General features: G+C 46.8%; 1 protein-coding gene across 2 annotated transcripts in view; it reads right to left on the bottom strand.

The window, feature by feature from the left end:
• Positions 1–20,722, bottom strand: part of VPS50 (VPS50 subunit of EARP/GARPII complex) — an 880,308-nt gene that overhangs the window by 413,129 nt on the left and 446,457 nt on the right. The window lies entirely within an intron of this gene.

Below are 20,722 nucleotides of genomic sequence, written 5' to 3'. Positions count from 1 at the left end.
ATTATATTGATAATCATTGTCCACCACATACATTAATTAATAAAAAGAATATGTGACTGTGCAATTTACTTTGTTTTTCACGATTATCAATTCACCACTTCAAGGTTTGGAAGCATCTTAGAACAAGTTTAGGGCTACATTCATATACTAATGCAAAGAGAGCGGCATCCTTCAAACCACCATAAAAATATAAAAACATTGATTTTTCCTTCAGTTTTTGGTTGGAGAATGCTACACATTTTACTGAGACCGTTACAATATTTAATAATGTAGAACCTCTACTTACTGATGGATTCAAAATTCCATTTCTGATAGATGTCCACATTATTACATGGGCAAAGTGAAAAAATAAAATCACCTTACAGGGTACATAGGAAGGGGCAGCGATAAAGGGGGAAGCTGTGATGGAGAACGCATATGAATACACATGAAACTGTTCCAAACATCCGTCCTCCTTTATGGAGAGCAACAGGTTAACCTGTGGTCCTCGGATCGTTAGGGGATCAGCGACACCTCGTAAAAGGTCTGTTAGTGTCCAGAAAATTAAATAACACCAGGCGAGTAATAAAGTAGAAGTACATAAAAAAGCAAAACTGAACATTTTGAAACGTCCCATAAAAGTAAATCAGTCTAGTGGATAAATGTAAGGGTCTCCCACGTTGGTGATGTTCAGAGTTATCAGTTGTTGCTGCCTTTTGTTTCAGATGTAACTGATAGTGATGGTTTATTTAATAACGGCTGATCTGGTGCATAACTCTCAATAGATCTCACCAGGGAGACTATTCCGAATATGGGGAGCCACTTTGTCTTCCTACCTGCCCAGACAAATCTCATGCGTACTGTAAGAACAAATAAAAAAAAAAATAAAAAAAAAAAATTAAAAAAACTTTGACATAAGAATCAGGATATTCGAGAAAAGATATAACAATTTGGGGAGGAACAACTGCGACCCACCTCGCCAAGGATAGTGGCAGGAATTTACATAATTGCGTGCTCTCTTCAATATTCTCTATTACCATCCCATTATTCAGCCTTCCAGGGTGTGGGTACACTCAGATAGCGAATTGAGTCTTCACACCACTCAATGGGAACATAAGTCTACGCTTATCAGTATTAACAGTGATAGGAACACACTGAGATTTAATCCAGTTAATCTGTAATCCTGTGAACAGTACAAATGAACACATGACTTACTTTGGGTAACACGTCTGGTAGAGACTATCTAGCTGCAGATTCCTCACCTTTGAATTTCCACAGGTGTCAGACTGGATCTGGAAACTTTTGCTCAAGCAGATCCCCTGTGCGTGCTGTCGGGGGGCTCCATTTGGCTTTGCGTGGCATCGCTGGCACTGAAAGTGACGTTGTGGTCATCTATATAGGAACTACCCAGGCACACGGGCAACAGTTACTTTACTCACAACTTTCCATGCCAGGAGCGCAGAGCCATGACAAGAACTGGTGCATATGTGTGTCCTAACTAAGGACCTGAAAGAGATCACCCTGACCCTAGCATATGAGTCCACAGAGTTGGGAGGCATGGGTGGGTGTGAAGAATCTGCAGCTAGATACAGTCCCTACCAGATAATATGTTTTCAAAGGTAACTTGTTCATCTGATAGAGACTTCTAGATGCCGATTCCTCACCTCTGAATAGATATTCTAGCCATATCCTCCTGGTGGTGGGCTGCAGACAAATGCTTTCAAACTAGAAAGTCCTGCAGGACCAAACAGGTGAAATGCCCGTCCCTCAGGACCTGACTGTCCAGGCAGTAGTATTTGGCAAAAGTATGCAGCGGTGCCCAAGTTGCTGCCTGACAGATGTCCAAGACTGAGACTCCATGAGCTAATGCATTGGTCGCAGCTTCCCCCTGGTGGTATAGGCTCATAAGTCCTCAGGAGGCTGCTTCTTAGTCAGAGCATAGCAGATCTTTATGCAGAGAATGACCCAGTGGGAAATGTTTCCTTTCCATACTGCCCGATCTTTCTTTGCTCCGTCATACCCCATTAAGAGTTGGTTGTCCACCAGGAACTCTTTTGTGTGGTCAAGGTAGAACGACAACGCTCTTTTTGGGTCCAGTCTGTGGGGTTGCTCCTCTTCATTAGGTGGATGTGGGGGAGCAAAGAAGGTGGGAAGGACGACAGTTTGTCCCAAATGAAACGGGGGCACCATCTTCGGGCAGAAAGAGGCACGAGTGCAAACACTACCTTATCAGAAAACACTGAGATATGGAGGCCTGGAGGACAAGACCTGTATTTTACTTACCCTCCAGGCAGATGTTATTGCCACTAAGAAAGCTGTCTTGATGGTAAGCTGCCGGAGGGTACAATTTTGCAGTGGCTCCAAAGAAGCACACATGAGGTATATGAGAACTAGATTAAAATCCCACTGAGGCATTATAAAGGGCGTAGGGGGAAACATATGTACAAGCCCTTTTAGAAATCGATTTACAATAAGGGACTTAAATAAAGAGGTTTGGTCAGGCAGCCGCAGAAAAGCAGATCGAGCAGACGGAGAGCCTTTAAGAGTGCCCAGGGCAAAGCCCTGCTGGGTAAGAGACAGAATGAAATGAATAACATCAGAAGGAGAAGCAGAAAGAGGAACTATAGGCTTCTCTGTACAATATTTTACAAATCTTTGCCAATAGCAGGCATATACCGCCTGGCTGCTAAAACAAGATTACAGACTTCGGCAGGAAGGATAAAAGCCAAGAACCGCTTAATCGCCACTCATGAAGGCTTAGCTTTCACAGGTTCGGGTGGAGAACCCTCCCCTGCTGATGCGACAGTAGATCCTCCTGAAGGGGCAGCCTGATCGGAGGATCGATGCTGAACTTCAGAAGCTTGGGATACCAGACTCTGCATGCCCAGTCCGGAGCCACAAGGATTACTTGGGCCCTGTCATTCTTGAGCTTCTTACGAAGTCAGGAGTGTTATGGGAGGAAAGGTGTATAGGAGGCTTGAGCACCACTCACAACAAAATGCATCGCCGAGCAATCACCACCTTGGAAAATCCAACACACAATACTGCTGACATTGTTAGTTCTCTTTGGAGGCGAATAGATCCAACCAATGCTCTCCCCACTGCTGAAAGAGACCTTGTACCACCTCCAATTGGAGATGCCACTAGTGATCCGCGAGGCATCAACAGTTGAGTCTGTCCACCATGGCTTTCAGAGAAACTTCTAGGTGTCGAACAACCAGTGTTATGCCCTGCTGTTCCAGCCACGTCCAGAAGCTCAGGGCCTCTTGACAAAGGGTCCATAAACCCTTGTCGCAGTACCACATGGCGATGGTATTGTCCATGAACACCCGCATTAACTTCCCCTTGACAGAAGGAAGAAATGTCTTCAGTGCTCGTCGGATCACTTAGAGCTCCAACATGTTGATATGGAGTCTGGTTTCCACCGGAGTCCAGGCGCGTCTATCTCTACCTCTCCCAGATGGCCACCCCATCCCAGAAGGACCTCATCTGTCACTACAGTAAGGTCTGGTTGGGGAAGGAAGAGGAGTCTGCGGTTCATAATCCACCACTGCAGGTCTTTCGCAGTACCCTCTGAGCATGACTGACAGATTTCCCTGATGCTGCAGTCACTGGAACTTCAGGTCCCACTGTAGAGCCCACATATGCCATCTGGCTTAATTTACCAGCAGGATGCAGAAGGCCATGAGGCCCAGCAGCCTCAGAGTCAATCTCACCAAAACCCACAATAGTGGCCGAAGCATCAGTATCATAGCCTGAATATCCTAGATTATCTGCTCGGGGATAAGTCTGAAACTGCACAGTGTCCAGAACAGCTCCTATGAAAGAGAGAGTCTGAGAAGTAGTCAGGTGTGACTTTGGCATGTTTATAGTGAACCCTAGCGAACTCAGAATGTACGCCGTAGTCTGGAGGTGGGAGACAACTGCCTGGTGCAAACCCGCCTTCAACAGCCAGTCGTTGAGGTAGCTGAAGACAAACTCCTGACCTGCGCAGATGAGCAACAGCCACAGCCATCACCTTGGTGAACATCCAAGTGGCACTGATAAGGCCAAATGGTAGCACGGTGAACTGAGAGGGTTCATGGCCTACCTTGAACCGCAGGTAACACCTGTAGGCCCGCAGGATGGGAATATGAAAATACGCATCTTGTAAGTCCACCGCTACCAACCAGTCTTCTAGGCCTAATGCAGACAAGACCTGAGCCAACATGACCATCTTGAACTTCTCCTTCTTGAGGAAGAGATTTACAGTCCGTAGTTCTAGAACAGGGTAAAGACCTTGTTTTTCTTGTGTATCCGAAAGTACCAAGAATAAGAACCACTGCCTATTTCTGATATCGAGACCTTTTCTATGGCTCCCTTGGCCAAGAGACGTAACTTCCTGTCAAAGTAGAGACAAATGACCCTCAACCAGCCATTTGAATGTTGGCGGTATTGGGGAGGACAGGATTGGAAAGGCAGGGAATAGCCCTTCCGGATGATCTGCAGTACCCATGCATTCGATGTGATGGACTGCCAGTGGAGGAGAAGATGATGATTTCTCCCTCCAACTGGGCAAGCATGGACCTGAAGAACCAAACTAGGAGGGTCTGAGGCTGCAGCTGCTGGGGGGTGGGTGGTGGATGACTTCTGGCTTCCAGACCCTCTAGGTCTGAAGGCACAGCGCCCACATCGTTGCATAGCCTGGGGATGTTGCCTAAGACGGAGGCTAGCACAGGGATGGTGCGCTGCCATGACCTTCTCGTAGCCACAAATGCAGCCAAAGGCAGACCGAGGGATCACAGAGAGGCACAAGGACTTGACCAAAGCCAGAGAGTCCTTAAAACACTGCAGTGCCGCGTCTGCCTTCTTACCAAACAAACAAGTCCCTTCGAAGGGCAAGTCCATCTGGTTTGTCTGGACATCCTCCGAAAAGCTGATGTTCTCAACTAGGTGTGGCACCGTAGGGCCACTGTCTAAGCAACCACTCTGCCTAGCGATCCAGTTAAATCCAAACCACAGCGAATGGTGTACTTTGTTGCATCCCTCCTGCCTTTTACTGCTCGGGAGAGTATGACTTAGGCCTCCTCCAGGACCTGAGGCAGCACTTGCACAACCATATCCCAAATGGTATGTGAGAAACGGCCCAATAAGCACGTGGTGTTCACTGACCTCCGTGTCAGGCTGGTGGAAGAAAACATCTTCCCAAGATGTCCAGCCTCTTAGATTCCCTGTCTGGGAAACGAAAAGAAATGTGCCATGGGCAGTTGAAGCTTGGACTACCAAGCTCTCAGGGGTGGGGTGTTGGTTGAGGAAATTAGAGTCGCTGGGTGCAGGGCGGTGGGCAATGATCCTATTTACAGGAACCCCTGTGCTTGGACCAAGTTCCCAGCAGGACGTCTGTAAGTGCTTCATTAATGGGTAGAATGGGTTCGGAAGTGGAAGCCCCAGGTTGAAGCACTTCAGTCAAGATGTTCCTCTTGACAGCCACTGAGGGCAGTTTGCGGTTGAAGCCCTCCGCTGCTCCACGCACCACCACTGCATAGGAAGCTCTCTTCTAACCACAGAGCGGGGAGCGAGAAAGCCAGTATCTAGAGAGGTGTCCAGTCAACAGGCTGCTCCTAGCTCCTCGTACCAGTCCACATATCTCTCTTACTGGTTTTAAAGGGTACAGTGGCCCCTCCTAATCTTCTCCCATGCTTCACTGTGAAAAATAAGGCTCAGGAAATGATCTGGCACCTGTTGGTGACCTCAGCGCCGAAATCAACATCGTGCGACATCGTCCAGGCTCCAGATCATCGGAATGGGACTGGTGCGATGGGTGGGTACCAGTGTCACCGGGAGCATAGGCATTGGAACCAGTGCCAGAGAATGTCACCTGAGTACGACCGGCGCTAGTCCAGATCTGGAGTCAGAACAATGAGACCCCCATCGGAGCAGAGGCCAAAGCTACTGGCACAGAACCTGATGAGGCCTCCTCTGAACCCGTGGGACCCGAAAGTGTGCCAGAGAGATCGGCCCGCTCGAATAAGCAGCAAATGGCCTCGTGAAACTCCTTTATTTGAGCAGGTACTGGAAACACGAGAGGCGCGGAGTCCAAATGGGCAACGGCTCTGCAGAACCATTCCAGAAAAGGCAATGCTCCCACGCTGGTCTTGTCAGCCGACGGATGAGGTGAAGTCGAAGTCCTCTTGGACTACTACTTCTTTTCATGCTTCTTCCCAAGTGTCCCGAGGACCTAGAGTGTGAGGAAGAGGACTTGGGGCTACTGGAGTGGTCCCACGACCCCCTTCTCAACTGAGACCGAGACCTCTGAGTAGCCGCGAGTGCCTTTGTGTTGTTGACTGCTGGGGCGCAAGCAGCTTTAGGGACTGCTCCCTCAAAGCCTTTGGCGTCATGGCCCGGCAGTCCGAACATGACTTGGTGTCATCGTTGCACTTGAGGCACCAGAGGCAGACAGGATGAGGGCTCGAACCTACATGGCTCGGTGACTTGCACCACAAGGTTTGAACCCTGCCTTCTAAGATGACATCCTCGACACACGATCAAAATATTTTTTAGACAAAACATCAAAAAAAGGCCTGTCAAAAAGTGACAGAGGGGTAGCTCTCTCCTGATCTGTGCTAGCTGGCACGGAAAGAAAAGAAACTGATGCCCACATGCCTGGTTGGGCCTATATAGGTGGCCGCGATGTCACTTCTGGCACCAGCAACACCAAGCAGGGATATTGCTCGAGCAAAGGTTTCCAGATCCAGTCTGACGCTTGGGGAACTTCATAGGTGAGGAATCTGCAGCTAGAAGTCACCATCAGATTTTATAATCTCTCAAACCAATGGTGAGATATTCATAGACAGGGTACCTGACATATCTATATATATTATATCTGCAGTGCCATCAAACCATAACCCTCAACATGTGTGCTTCTCTAAATATAAAAGTCAGGGGTTCCATTGCAAGAACGAACAGCAGTGGTTATAGTGGGCACCTCTACCTAGTGCCTCTATTTGAAATGTAGCTAATGGAGTATCACATATTCTAATTTTGGCTAGTAAGTGTAGAGAAGAGTAATCTAATGTAGTATCCCCTCCTATAAGATCAGTTGTCTCAGTGCCAACAACTTGTACAGCCATTCAAGAGAATCAAAGGCCTTTTGTACATCTAACAAGAGAGCTGTGACATCTGGGTTTAATAGAAGCACAACAAAAAGGTGTACAAATTGTAAGATGTAGATTGGCACGGAAGAAAAAGTTACTTACCTCTGCTAACAAAAACTCTATTTACATGCAGATTCCTCACCTGTAAAATAATCTCACATGTCTGACCAGATCCAGAAACTTCAAAGCTCTCATGTCACCAGTAGAGGGCGCTGGCTCCATATTGACTCCGGAAGTGTCTTCCAATGATCCCACCGAAGCCATACAGCACCCTCCTGGGCGCAACATGAGTTTCCATCTTTTTTTTCCCCACCCTTCAAGGGGAGCAGACGAATGGACATGGATAGAGTGGTGCAGTGCCAAAAATATAGGCATATTTTGAATCTTAGTAAACCTTCCCCATAACTATCCACCAAACAAGGAGGCGGGCTGGTCAATGAGCAATCTACAGGTAGATGCAGTATCCAGCAGAAAGATTTTTACCACAGGTAAGTCACTTCTTCTGATGCATTATTTTTCCTGCAGATTCCTCACCTGAAGAATAGATTCCATAGCCATGCTCACCTAGGAGGGGGGTTCATGGGTAGTTATACCACAAAATCCAGAAAGATGAAATTGGCAAAAGGGCTATCTCTACAAACATCAGAATCCCAGCAGTAATGCTTGGATAATGTGTGCAGGGATAACCATGTAGCTGCCTTGCATACATCTGCAATTGTAACTCCTCTTTCAAGGGCAAAAGTGATTGAGGTTCCTTCTTGGCCAGCGAATAGCAGTCTTTAATGCAAAGGGTGAGCCACTTTGAAAGGGCCCTTTTGTGCGCCCATTTGTCTTTCGTGGCACCACAGTACCACATAAAGAGCTGGTTATTCAGTTGTGTATCCTTAGCGCCATCCAGGTAGTAATAGACCACCCTACTATGATCCAACCTATGCAAGGTATAAGGGTGATTGAATGGCTCCGATGCAAACAAGTCACAACCTTAAGACAGGAAAGCAGCTCTGGTTACCAACAACAACTTGCCAGGGTAAAAGGTGGACAGGAGCTAAGAGCCTCCAACTTGCTCGCTCATCTGGCTGGAGTTATCGCTACTACAAAAATTGTTTTCAATGTTAGCAACCCTAAAGCACAACTATGTGGTAGCTCAAAAGAAATCTTAAAAAGAAAAGTTAAAACCAAATTAAGATCCCACTGGGGCAGAACAAAGGGGGGTTGGAGAATATACATTTGTCAACCCCTTCAGAAATGCATCACAATGGAGGATATGAAAAAGGACAGGTGGGCTAGCAGACAGGAACACCAACAATGCCATTAAATACCCCTTTACATAACCACTCACACAATCCCACTGAGCAAGAGAAAGTGTAAATTTCAGAACCTGGAATAATTTGGTCTGCAAAGGGTCTACATTGTTGTCACCGCATCATGCAACAAAGTTGCTCCGTCTACCAGAGTAGGCTGATTTTGAAGAGGTGGTGACTCACCGAAAGAATGACGTCAACCACCCCCCATGGCAGCTGAAAAGAACACCGATGTCTCCATTTAATCTCCAGGCATGTAAGAGGAGCCCTCTGAGATTGGGGTACAGCACTATTCCCTCCGGCTAAGAGAGGCAGTCCGGTCTGAGTGGCAGCTTGAGCAGGGGACATAGGGTGAAGCGCTAAAGGTCTGCATACCACACCCACATTGTCCCATCTGGGGCAGTGAGAATTACTGGGGCCCAGTCTTGGCAAACCTTCTTCAGAACTCAAAGAAACATATGTATGGGAAAAACGCATAATAAGGCTGAAAATACCTCCTCAACTGAAACGCGTTCCCCTAAGCTCCCTTCAACATACAGGATGGCACAGAATTTCTGGCATTTAGCATTTTCTGAGGAGATAAACAAGTCCATCTGAAGACTGGTCCACTGGGCAAAGATGTCCTTGATTACCTCTGGTGGTGGATGTCACTCTGGATCAGAAAGATAACCCCAGCTCAGGCTGTTGTCTCTGAAACTAAGGGACCCTGCTAGGTGAATGAACAGTGAGCCAGATCCTTTGGCGGAATGCCTAAGACCACAGTCAATACATCCAGGCAAAGGAGGCAAGACCCTAATCACTCTTGCTTGTTCACACACAACATTGCTGTTGTTCTGTCCACCAAGTTTCAAACAGACTCTTCTTGGATGAAGTGGAGGAAAGGTTTGAGCACCAACCAAATCACCTCTAGTTTAAACAGCTTCCAGATCCTCCAGGTGAGCTCCCCACTCTGAGATTAAGGCATCCATTACTACCATAGTCACGGCTGAAGGGCGGCAAAAGAAGGCTATCCCGCCGCTCAGGTTTGCCTCAAACTCCACCAAACCATTTCCACACTGAGGGAGATCACAAAGTCTGGCACTTCCCCACCCATACTGTAGCCACCGCCCATAGATGCACCAATGCAGGGTCTCATGTACCAATGTGTGACAAAGACAATGCAGGAAGCCAGCAGACCTAGGAATCTTAGGACCCTAGAACTACAATTTGAGTGTCTTGTTAGAAGGAGGGGCCAGCTCTTTTATGTATGCAATCCTTTGCAGTTGGGGGAAGGTGCAGAGAAGGGTGGTGTCATGTACTGACCCTATAAATTGGAGGTGTTGAAAGGACCTCAGGTCAGATTTTGGCTCACTGATGGACAAGCAAAGGTCGAACAGCAAGGGTGCTGTCGACTGTAAATGGCACCACACCACCTCTGGTGACTCAGTCTTGATCAGCCAGTTTTCCAAGTACAGAAAAAATTAGGATGCCCAATCATCTGAGATGGACCGTAACCACTTCCATCACCAAGGTAAAGACTGAAGGTAGCGATGTTAAGACAAAGGGGAGTACTTCAAACTAATAATGTGTAGAACCCACCATAAAGCACAAATATTTCTGATGTAACTGCAGGATGGCGATGTGGAAATACGCATTCTGAAATGCGAGTGACACCATCCAGTCTCAAGCTTCCAACGTCAGCAACACTTAGGCTAGGGCCAGCATCTTGAACATCTCCTTTTTGAGGAATAAGTTCAACTCCCTGAAGTCCAGGATTGGATGCAGACCGGCATCTTACTTGGGCAGAAGGAAATAAGAGTAGTGGCATCCTTAGATGTTATCTTGCTCTGGCACCAAAGTCAATGCTCCTTTCTGTAGGATTGCAGCCACCCTCGACCACTTGCTGAAAGAATGGCAAGGTGGTCTGGAATGGGAGAAGAAAGTGGGGATGGAATATGGTCTGGAGCCTGGAGGAAGGAAAGAATGTGACTTGTTTCAACTATCTGAAGGACCCACTGGTCTTAAGTAACGGCCTTCCAGACTGGAAGAAAGGAGAACTCTCACTCTCCCTTAGGCTCTAAAGTAGGGTGGGGAGAGGTCTAAGACTCCTTTCCTGGGTGGGGGCAGGTGAGGAAGAGGAGGAGGCTTGCTGGAGGGATCCACAGTCCATTACCCTGCAACCATGGGCATAGCTTTGGGGGTGATTTGGGGGTGTTACACCCCCTAATGGTTGTGTTTTCTGATGAATAGTTGGGTACAGATGCTTTCAGTCTGTTATGGTGAAGTGCCCGTTGGATGTCACCTGGGGTTTTTCCATGCACAAACTGACAGACACACACACACGCATTTTCTCTCATCTCTGTTTCGAAAGTCATCAAAATGTTGGTTATTTTACAAAATGTGGTGTACTCCTACCAAACCACATTCCTCTCCCTTTCCAGTGCCCATTAAGTCCCTCTCATGCACCCCGCCTGTCATAAAATGTATTTTAACATTATATGCCAGCCTGATAGTTGGGAAACCTGAAGCTCACCCCCCCCCCCAATCCGCCTACCCCTGTCTTACTGACCAAGCTACGCCCCTGCCTGCAACCTACCCTTCTACTGGGGCACCAGAGGATTTTGAGGCTGTTGTGTCTTTGGTTAATAAGGTTGCCTCTGCTGGAAGGCGAAACCCTTGGCGAATCCTTAAAAGCAACAAAATTGCCTGTAGTCTGCAGTTGGGGTTGAGGATGCTGAAGACCTAGAGAGCAGGCAGTTCCCTGGCTGTCTTTAAATCTTTCTAGGGCAGCATGTGCTTTTTTTCCAAATACCCAAGTTCCATCAAAGGGCGGGTCCATCAAATTAGACTGTGCATCTGTTGAAAAGCCAGAGGTCCTAAACCAGTACCCATTGTTCTTGCCACAGAGTTCACCATATCTCAACCACATTCAATGATGTGCCCAGAGGCATTCTGCCCATCATTCACAACTTCCTGAAAATGTGCCCACAGGTCTTCCGGAATATTAGGCACTGCCATTTCAGCCATGTCCTACAGTGTGTATGTAGCAGGATAAAAGGCAATTAGTGTTGAGTGACTTCAGGCTGATGCTGCAAGCTGAGATCTTCTTCCCCCATGACCCCAGCTTCTTGGATTCTCTGTCCAAAGGGACTGAGGGAAAAGTGCCTTCTATCTGCAGAGGGAAGCAGAATGCCTGAATTTACCAGGCTCACTCAAACATGTGTGCGTAAAGACACCAGGAGGAGGGCAATAGCATCTGACTTTGAGCCTAGTGACTGCAGGTGCAGAGTGCAGCTCCTCCCAGGTTGCTAGGCTAGGTTCCACCAATGCCTCATTAAGATAGTAAGGGCTCCGACAAAAAGTGTTTGATTGTAGCAGAACCTGTGTGAGGACATTCGTCTTTACATCTATGGAGAGTAGTTTTAACTCAAAAACCTCAGCTGCTTTCTTTACAACAGAGTGAAATGAAAGAACTTGTTGAGTAGAGGGTCCAGTAGGAAATTCTATGACCATCTCCAGTACAGTGTCCAGACCTCTGGCAAAGGAGAGGCCGGGAATATTGTAAAGATGTTCATTCCCATCATCGTCCTTTGTGACAGGTCCAAGGGGTTGGAGTCTGTGCCAAAGATATTGCGGGTTCTTCGCCTATATTCTTCTTGATCAATATGTCATTGTGCCCATCTCCCTTTCCTCTTTAAAGAGGTGGCTCTGCAGGCAGAGTCAGCGCAGCTCTGAAAGAGGTTGAGGTTGCAGCGCCAATGGCGAAAACGTATAGTTATGTGCTGCTGTGAAGTCTGCTGTAGCAGCTGGTTCTACAGGACCCACTCTGTTCATCTCCGGTAGCATGAAAATGGGAAGGCTGATAGATGCCCCTGGCCTAGGTACAGTGCCTTAAGGGTGCACTCCCCTGGTGAAAATGCTGAACATTGCACTGAGGAATTACACTGGGTTCCTACCTCGTGCCATGAACTATGGGAAAAATGGTATCGCACAGGAAAGTCTTTTATCCACGCTGCTGGTGCCAAAAGATCCATCAAGAATGTAGGTGGTGTCTGTGGCTTTGGAAAGGAAGGCGTTGTGTAGACAGTAGGCTCTGTATATGCTATATCAAAAAGAGATACAGTGTACACAGAGTCCAGGAGTTCCCCAGAGGCTTAACAGAGGCTAAAGTAGATAATACTAATGCTCTCTTTTGTGGTAGTGTGGTCGAGCAGTTAGGCTTATCAGAGGGTAGTGCAAAGCATTTGATGTACACACACAGGCAATAAAGTGAAGCACACACTCAATGACATCTCCAGGCCAGTGGTATTTATATAGCAAACATAGGTTGTGTTACTTTATTTCTATAACCACAAGATTCAAATTGCAGGTACGTACATCTGCACATAAGTATCCAACATAAGCATCAATACAACTCTGTTTCAATTTGGCAAGCTATGTGGTTTTGAATAAATAGCAATAATCTGTTTTAAAAGTTGACAGTGCAATTTTCAGAAACAGTTCGGGGGGGAGGGGAAATGAGTACAATTTAAGTACAAGACTTACAGTTCCAACCTCCAGGGGTTAGGATGTCCCTAGGCTGGGGTTCAAGTTAACCCCAAACACCTACCACCACCACCACAAGACCGGCTGGGTGTAGAAGTCAAAGTTGAGGTCGGTTTAACATGGTGTCGTGAAATACGTGTTTTGACCACTGACTTCGTGTTACACCACTTTGCACCTGGCTTAGCTGTCCAGTGTTCACCCGTTATAGACTCCATTTTGTATTCAGTGTAGCCTTAGCTTCATTCTGCCTACTGACTTTATCTTAGCCTTAGCTTCACTACCAAGTTAAAGCTGCAAGCGATTTTCCATGTTGTACAACATGCTCTGTCTTATTTTCATTCACCAAGGGCTTTGGCTGATAAGAATGTACTCAAATGGCAGGAAACGGCCACAATCCCAAGACTTGATGTCTTGGGATTGTGGCCAGGTCCCAACATGTTATTTTCAAAGCTGGCCTAAAGTAAACAGCATTTTTTTAATAATAAATGTCTGCAGGGAGAGGGAAATCTGGAAATGTCCTCTCTTGTTTATTTAAAGTATAAGGGGCTGAGATCAGATGGACCGGGGACCTAGCAGGTCTCAGGCACATTCAGGACGCTGAAGTGTGTCATCCTTCCTGTGAGGATAATTGATTTCTCTCTCTCTCCTCGATCAATTCTGGGATCTGGTGATCTGATGCTGACAGGAAGGAGATAAAGGAATTGGCCATTGCCTCATGGTGATGCTTTTTTTAAAATTCATTATTTCCTTAGCTTTGTAATATAGATACATATATTTCCTGTGAATATTGCAGTGGAGTATCATTCATGTATGTTTTTTACTTTATTGCTGTAACCATGTTTAAACATGTACTTTCAACATGCTAATCTCCTTTTAGGAACCTTGCATAGTGAAATAATAAATGTCTTCTTTGGACTAAGAAGCACATTCCAGAGACTTTTGTCAGTGCATGAGTGTTTCAGCTCGGTCATTAGTGAAAAGCAGGACACATTGGCTCCTATGGAGACTGGGGGCACTTGGAATCAGGCCTGTCTAAGTACCCATGGATAAGGGGGGGTACAGGTCAGCACCAAACACACACCCTCAGAAGCGCGGGGGCAGCTGTATGCAGGGTGCAAACACAGCGTCGGGTTCCCAATGCTTTCCTATAGAGGGACACCCGGGGCCACAAAGATGCTGCAGGTGAAGTTCAGGGGGTCGATTCTGGGCAACCAAAGGCTGGACAAGGCGGGGGCTGCCTGCTGGACCCTGCTGCACCGAAGGTCGGATTCCCCAAGGCCAGGGGGCTGCAGGTGCAGGGGTACCTTTTGACGTCTGGAATCTTCTCCGGTTCTGTAGCGGTCGGGGGGTCCTCCGTATTCAAGCTACATGTATCGTCGTGGTGGACAGGAGGGGTCAACCCAGGGTGGGTACTTGCTCAAAATCGCCTGGGGACCAGTTCTAGTTGGTTGGGCCACCTGGACACAGGCAGTGGGTGTCGGGTGCAGAGTGGACAGGACTCCTGGATTCGGGGAGGCTCTGGAGTTCTTGGATGGAGTTTCTTCTTGGACAAGGCCGCTGTCCATGGTGGTTCTTGGCCCACTAGGGTGCAGGCAATCCTCAGGAGGCTTTTCATAGATTGCTGGTCCAGCAGGATGCGTCCCCTTCTTTTTGCAGGGTTTTTGAAGCTGCAGATAGGCCGGCAGGGCTTGGGCCAAGACCGTTTGTGTCTTCAGTCTTCCCTGCTGGGGGTCAGCCTAGCAACTTCTTTCTTCTTTTGAAGTCGCCAACAATCTGACGAACTAGGTTCAGGGGAGCCCTTAAATCCTGAATTTAGGGGTGCTACAGGGGTCATTAGAAAATGTCTACTGTCCCTAAGGGTGGCTACACCCTTCTTCTGTCCACCCCTTTGGGGAGGGGAACACAGACCTAACCCTATTGGTCCCTGTCCTCCACACTAAGATCGAGGATTTAGCAAGGAGGGGGTCACCTCAGCTCTGGACGAACTTGCTGTCAAAGGTGGGGCGCATCTCCACTAGCTGGAGTGCCCTAGGGCAATGTAACAAGAGGCCTGAGCCTTTGAGGCTCATCACCAGGTATTACAGTTCCTGTAGGGAGAAGGTGTGAAGCACCTCCATCCAGTGCATACTTTGTTTCTGGCCACCAAGAGCACAAAGGCCCTCACCCCATGTAGTCAGAATCTCACCTCAGTGGCAGGCTGGCATATACCAGTCAGTCCTGCACTAAAGGATTGGGTAAAATACAAGGGGCATGTCTCAGATGTCCTCTGGGTGCATTTTACAATAAATCCAACACTGGCATCAGTGTGGGTTTATTGTGCTGAGAAGTTTGATACCAAGCTTCCCAGTATTCACTGGAGCCATTATGGAGCTGTGGAATTCGTAATGACAAACTCCCAGCCCATGTACTCAATATTGCCACACTGCACTTACAATGACTAAGAATGAACTGAGACACTGTAGGGGCATATTGTTCATGCAGCTATGCACTCACATGTGATATAGGGCACCCTGCCTTAGGGCTGTAAGGCCTGCTAGAAGGGTGACTTATCTATACCTCATGCAGTGGTTTGTGGGCATGGCACCCTGGGAGGGGTGCCACGTAGAGTTTGCCTTTTGCTCCCCACCAGCACACACAAGCTGTAATGGCAGTGTACATGTGCTTGGTGAGGGGTCCCCCCAAGGGTGGCATAATACATGCCATAGGTACCTTTTACAAGGGACTTAACAATGTGCCAGGGGTGTGACAATTGTAGAAACAATGGTACTGTATTTGGAAAAGAACACTGGTGCTGGGGCCGGGTTAGCAGGATCCCAGCACACTATTAGTCAAGTGGGCAAAAAGTGTGTGTGTGGGGGGGGGGGGGGGAGGGAAGGGGGGGGGAACCATGTCAACAACAAGGGCACTTTCCTACAGGTTGTGCCAGTAGAGCTGGCTTGAAGGTCTGGTCTGGCCTAGGTACAGGCACAGAGCTTAGTCTTGCAGAGAGGCCTCTGGAGCACTGACTGAGGTTTTTCCCTGGTCTTGAAGGCCTGCTCACTGGGTTCCTGTGAAAAACAGAGGTATGCTTACCTTCAGCTTCCAAGCAACAAAGAGCTTGATCCTTTGATGAATGACATTTAGATGTATGTTCAACAAAGCAGACATTCATAAATTTCCTAGCTGAAAGAAAAATCACCTTGGACTCATGGAGTGCTCAAGCCCTTGGCACTGCAACCGCAAAAGACAGTGTCTGAAAGCTGGAAGCCATAGAAGAAGCATTTGTACAATCCCTTCACAAGTAAAAATCAAGCCTCTAGAAGGCCAATGGCAGGAGAAAATACACACCCCTAAAAAAAAAAAAAAAAAGTAAACAAAAAAAAACCTACCACACTAGCCATAATAATAACAACACACACGCTACCCAAAAATAGAAGAAACAATGTGTACTTCTGCAATAATTGTGATTAATTTTTTTTGACTTCAGAAAATGCCTGAATTAGGCTGAGCCAGCATTCTTTCACTGGAAAAGTCCCAGAATTGTTATGTTATGCAATATCGACTTGTAGAGCACGACTAATCCACTGTGAGGGTGTCTAGGCACCTGAGCATGTCAGTGGGCATATGGTCCCAGTGGAGTTATTCAAAGAGCCAGGTCTTCAGCTCCTGGCAGAATTCAAGACGTGAGGAGGAGGGTCTAGTGTGCTGGGGAAGGTCGTCCCATGTTTGGATAAGATGTAAGAGAAGGAATAGTTTCTTACCTGTAAATCCAGCTCTCTTGTAGGGGAATCTCTGTTGAAGTCATAAGCATTTGAATAGTTCCATCCATGTGCGGTATTCCAGAGCACTCCTTTACATAGTCTCTTCTGAAGAGTAGACGTTCGCCTTACTTCAGGAAGGCCTGCAAAGACACTTAATAAAGAACATAATGTGCAGCCTAGCTAAACAGGCTACCATGGTTTAAGTCTTCAGATTGTACTTAAGAAACAGGGTTAACATAACCTCAAAATGTATAATTTGAGGTAAATGATTTACACCAAACCACAAATCTCCTTCACAAACCCTTTTTCCTGACAAAGTAGATGAAGAATAGGAAAGCAGTGTAGTCCCATAGGCTGCTATCATGTTAGTGGAATATAATGACTGAACCTTTAAGGCTGCAGAAACCACCAGAATCCCCATCACGCTCAGCAGGTGGCAGTTGATTCAGTTCTTTTTGACAATGAGCACTAGAGATAGGTCTGCCTAACACTATTCTCTGTTCTGTCCACCGGGGAGAAGGAGGGGAGCTTATGACTTCAACGGCGATTCCCCTACGAGAGAACTGGAGTTACAGGTAAGACACTATTCCTCCCCAGTAGGGGATCTCCGTGGATAGTCAAAAGCATTTAAATAGAATAACAAGCTTATCCCCAATCGCGCAGTGGAAAAAACAGAAGAGGGAACGAACAGACTATGCAAATAAGTTCCTGAGGGAAGCTTGCCCTACTTGAGCATCTGCCCTAGCATCGGAGACTAAACATTAATTTCTGGTGAATATGTGAACCGATCTCCATGAAGCTGCCTTGCAAATGTCAGCAATAGGGACATTTCTCATCAAAGCTGCTGTAGGTGCCTCTTGTAGAATGGGCCTTACGTAAGGCTTGTTGGCTTTTTGGTAACAGAAAAGTATGCAGGATAGTATCCAGCATGAGATGGACTGGTTGGAAGTGGCTAAACTAGTTCAGACCGGCCCATAGTTCACAAAAAGCTGGTCTGATTTGCAGTTTGCATGTCTTGCCTAGGTAAATTCTCGAGACCTTTCTTACATCCAGAGAGGGCAGGGAGTAGAAGGATTCTGAAAGAAAATGGGGGGAGAAAATTGTTTTATTTATGTGACAAATCAAAAACTACTTTGGAAATACATTTTGGATGGGTTCTACAAACCACTCTGTTAGTGTGAAACACTACATAGAGTTCCTTTGCACACAGTGCCTGAATTTCACGAACCCTTCGGGCAGATGTAATAGCTACAAAGAAAGCTGCTTTCCAAGATAGATGTTGTAAGGAAGACTTATGAATCAGTTCAAAAGGTTCCTGTATTAGTCGTGGAAGAACTATGTTAAGTTCCCAGAGAGGGGAACGGAATCTGTTTGGAGGAAAAACTTGTATTTCTGGGATCTTGAAAAGAGACATTTGTGAAGGATATTTGCAGTAGGCAGTAAGAGCTGCCAAATGTACTTTTATTGATGCAAATTTTAAGCCAGATTTTGCTAGACCGAGGAGATACAGAAGAATGGCTTCCTCCTGTCAAGAAGGAGGGTCTATGGTCTTGGAATAACACCAAATCCAGAATATCTTCCACTTAAAGGCGTAGGCTGTACGGGTTGATGGCCATTTAGCTTCTTTAAGAATATTCATGTAGTCTTGTGGCAGATTTAAGTGTCCATACTTCACTATGTCAGGAGCCATGCTGCCAAATTCAGAAAGGAGAAATTGGGATGGACCATCTGTCCTCCGAATTTCGTTAGCAGGTCCAGATGGCATGGCAATTGGAGAGGAGGACACTGCGATCGGTGAAGAAGGTCTATGAACCACCACTGACGTGTCCACTCCAGGACTATCAGGATGAGTGTGGTTCTCAAGTGGGACATATTGAGGAGGACTGCTAGGTTCAGAGGGATTGGAGGAAAAGCATAAAGAAATTTGCCTGACCAGTCTGTCCATAGGGCATTCCCCAGAGTCCCTAGCTGGAAGTACAAGGCGAAGCCTTGGCATTTTTTGATTTCTCCGATAGGGCGAACAAGTCTATCCGCGGAGAGCCCCATAGTTTGAAGATGTCGTCGACAACGTCATCTTGAAGGACCCATTCATAGTTTTCTTTTAAGGCCCTGCTTAGGGCATCTGCCTGCACACTTTGTGCACCTGGAAGGTGTGTAGCCATAATCTGCAGGCTTCTGGCTATGAACCATTTCCAAATTATTTGGGCTTCGTGGGACAAAGGCCTGAACCTCGACCCTCCCTCCTTGTTGAGATACTACATGGTGGTTGTGTTGTCCCTCTGAACAAATAGGAAGTATGGGTATAACACTTTGATCGCTAAGTTGACTGCTCTGATTTCGAGGAGATTAATATGATAAGACTCTTCCCTCTGGGACTATTTGCCTTGTATTTGGAGATGGTCCATGTGTGCTCCCCATCTTAGTAGCAATGCATCCATTAATATGGTTTGGGAAGGAGGCTGCTGATATAACAGAACTCCGTGAAGAAGATTCGTTGCTGAGGTCCACCAAGTCAGAGACTGTTTCGTGTGAGGGGGGAGAGAGAGATCTTGTCCTCCCCGCTTCACGTCGCCTGATCCCATTGATCTTCAAGACACTCTTGTAGGGGACACATGTGAAGGCGTGCATTTGAGTGAGGAAGATATATGAGGCTATAGAGGAGTGAAGAAACTGATCTCACCGTGGGGTCAGAGGCTTTCATCAGAGTGTGATATTTCTGACGGATTGATGCAAGTCTTTCCTCCGAAGGAGAAAATTTTGCCCATATGGTGTTCAGAGTGGCTCCTAAGTATTGCAGAGTCTGAACTGGTTTGGAAACTGACTTGGTGTGGTTGATCTGTATACTTTGCAAATTCAATTGTATTGACCTTGGGCCTCTTATGAGGTCGTCTAGATAGGGATAGATGAAAACCATATGCCTCCTTACAAGCACTGCCACCCCCGCCATGCATTTGGAGAATGTTCTGGGGCTGATTTGAAGATAAATAGTAGGACTTGGTACTGATAGTGGTCCTGACCACAACAAACCTCAGGAACTTTCTGTGTTTCTTTGCAATTGGGATATGAAAATACGAGTCTTGGAGGTCTATCAGACAGAGCCAATCTCACTGACGAAGTTGAGAGTAAATTTAATGTAATTTTTCCCTCTGAACCCATTTGTTGGCCACTTTTAAATCCAAAATGGGTCTGTGCTTGTTCTTGCCTTTTTTGTTCAACCGGAAATAAATGGAATACATTCCTGTGCCTCGTTGTTTGTGGGGCACGACCTCCACCATGTTCTCTTGAAGAAGGATGGTGACTTCCTTCCGAAGCATGGACACAAGATAGTTGGATGTCTTTGGTAGTATGGTTGGAAGAGGGCTGGTAAATCTTGGAGAATAGCCATTCTGAAAAATAATGAGCACCCAGGAATCTTTTGTGATCTTTTGCCACTCTGCCAACTCATCGGGGATGCTTCCCCCTATTGGAGTGGATAACGAAAGCGGAGGAAGGGGAAATTCATTGTTTTGGTGGTGTTGTCTTTTCTCCCTGTGCGGGTTGCTGGGAAGGCCGACCTCTAGACTGCCTCTGCTGTTGATGCTGATGTTGTTGGTACGGATGCGGCTGAAGTGTTTGGAAGCGACCCTGGTACCAGTGAGGGGGTTTGAACCCTTAGAGTAAAAGCAGCCTTGGAAAGGCCTGAAAGGATGTCGTTGGTCTTTAGGTCTTTCAAGACCGAGCGCTCTTAGTGTTTCCATCTCTACTTTCATATAAGCCATTTCTTCATCCATGTAGATGCCGAATAAGGTTGAGCCTGAGAACAGAAGGTTTAAGATCTGTTGTTGGGATGCAGTATTCATGAGCCACCAATAAGGAGAAGTCTGCTGCTGCACTGATTATCTGGTTGGGTACCATGAGGCCTTTGTTGATTATCTCTGGAAAGTCCTCTCTCTTATCCCTGTGGGGGTGGGGGTACTCTGCAAATTGTTGTATAGAGTCCCAGAGTGCACTATCGTACATACAGAGTAGAGCAGTGGCACTAGCGGCTTTCATGGTTGTAGAGGCC

The sequence above is a fragment of the Pleurodeles waltl genome, chromosome 10, assembly GCF_031143425.1.
Source record: "Pleurodeles waltl isolate 20211129_DDA chromosome 10, aPleWal1.hap1.20221129, whole genome shotgun sequence".
In the NCBI taxonomy this organism is placed as follows: domain Eukaryota; kingdom Metazoa; phylum Chordata; class Amphibia; order Caudata; family Salamandridae; genus Pleurodeles; species Pleurodeles waltl.
This window is presented reverse-complemented; position numbering and strand designations above follow the sequence as displayed.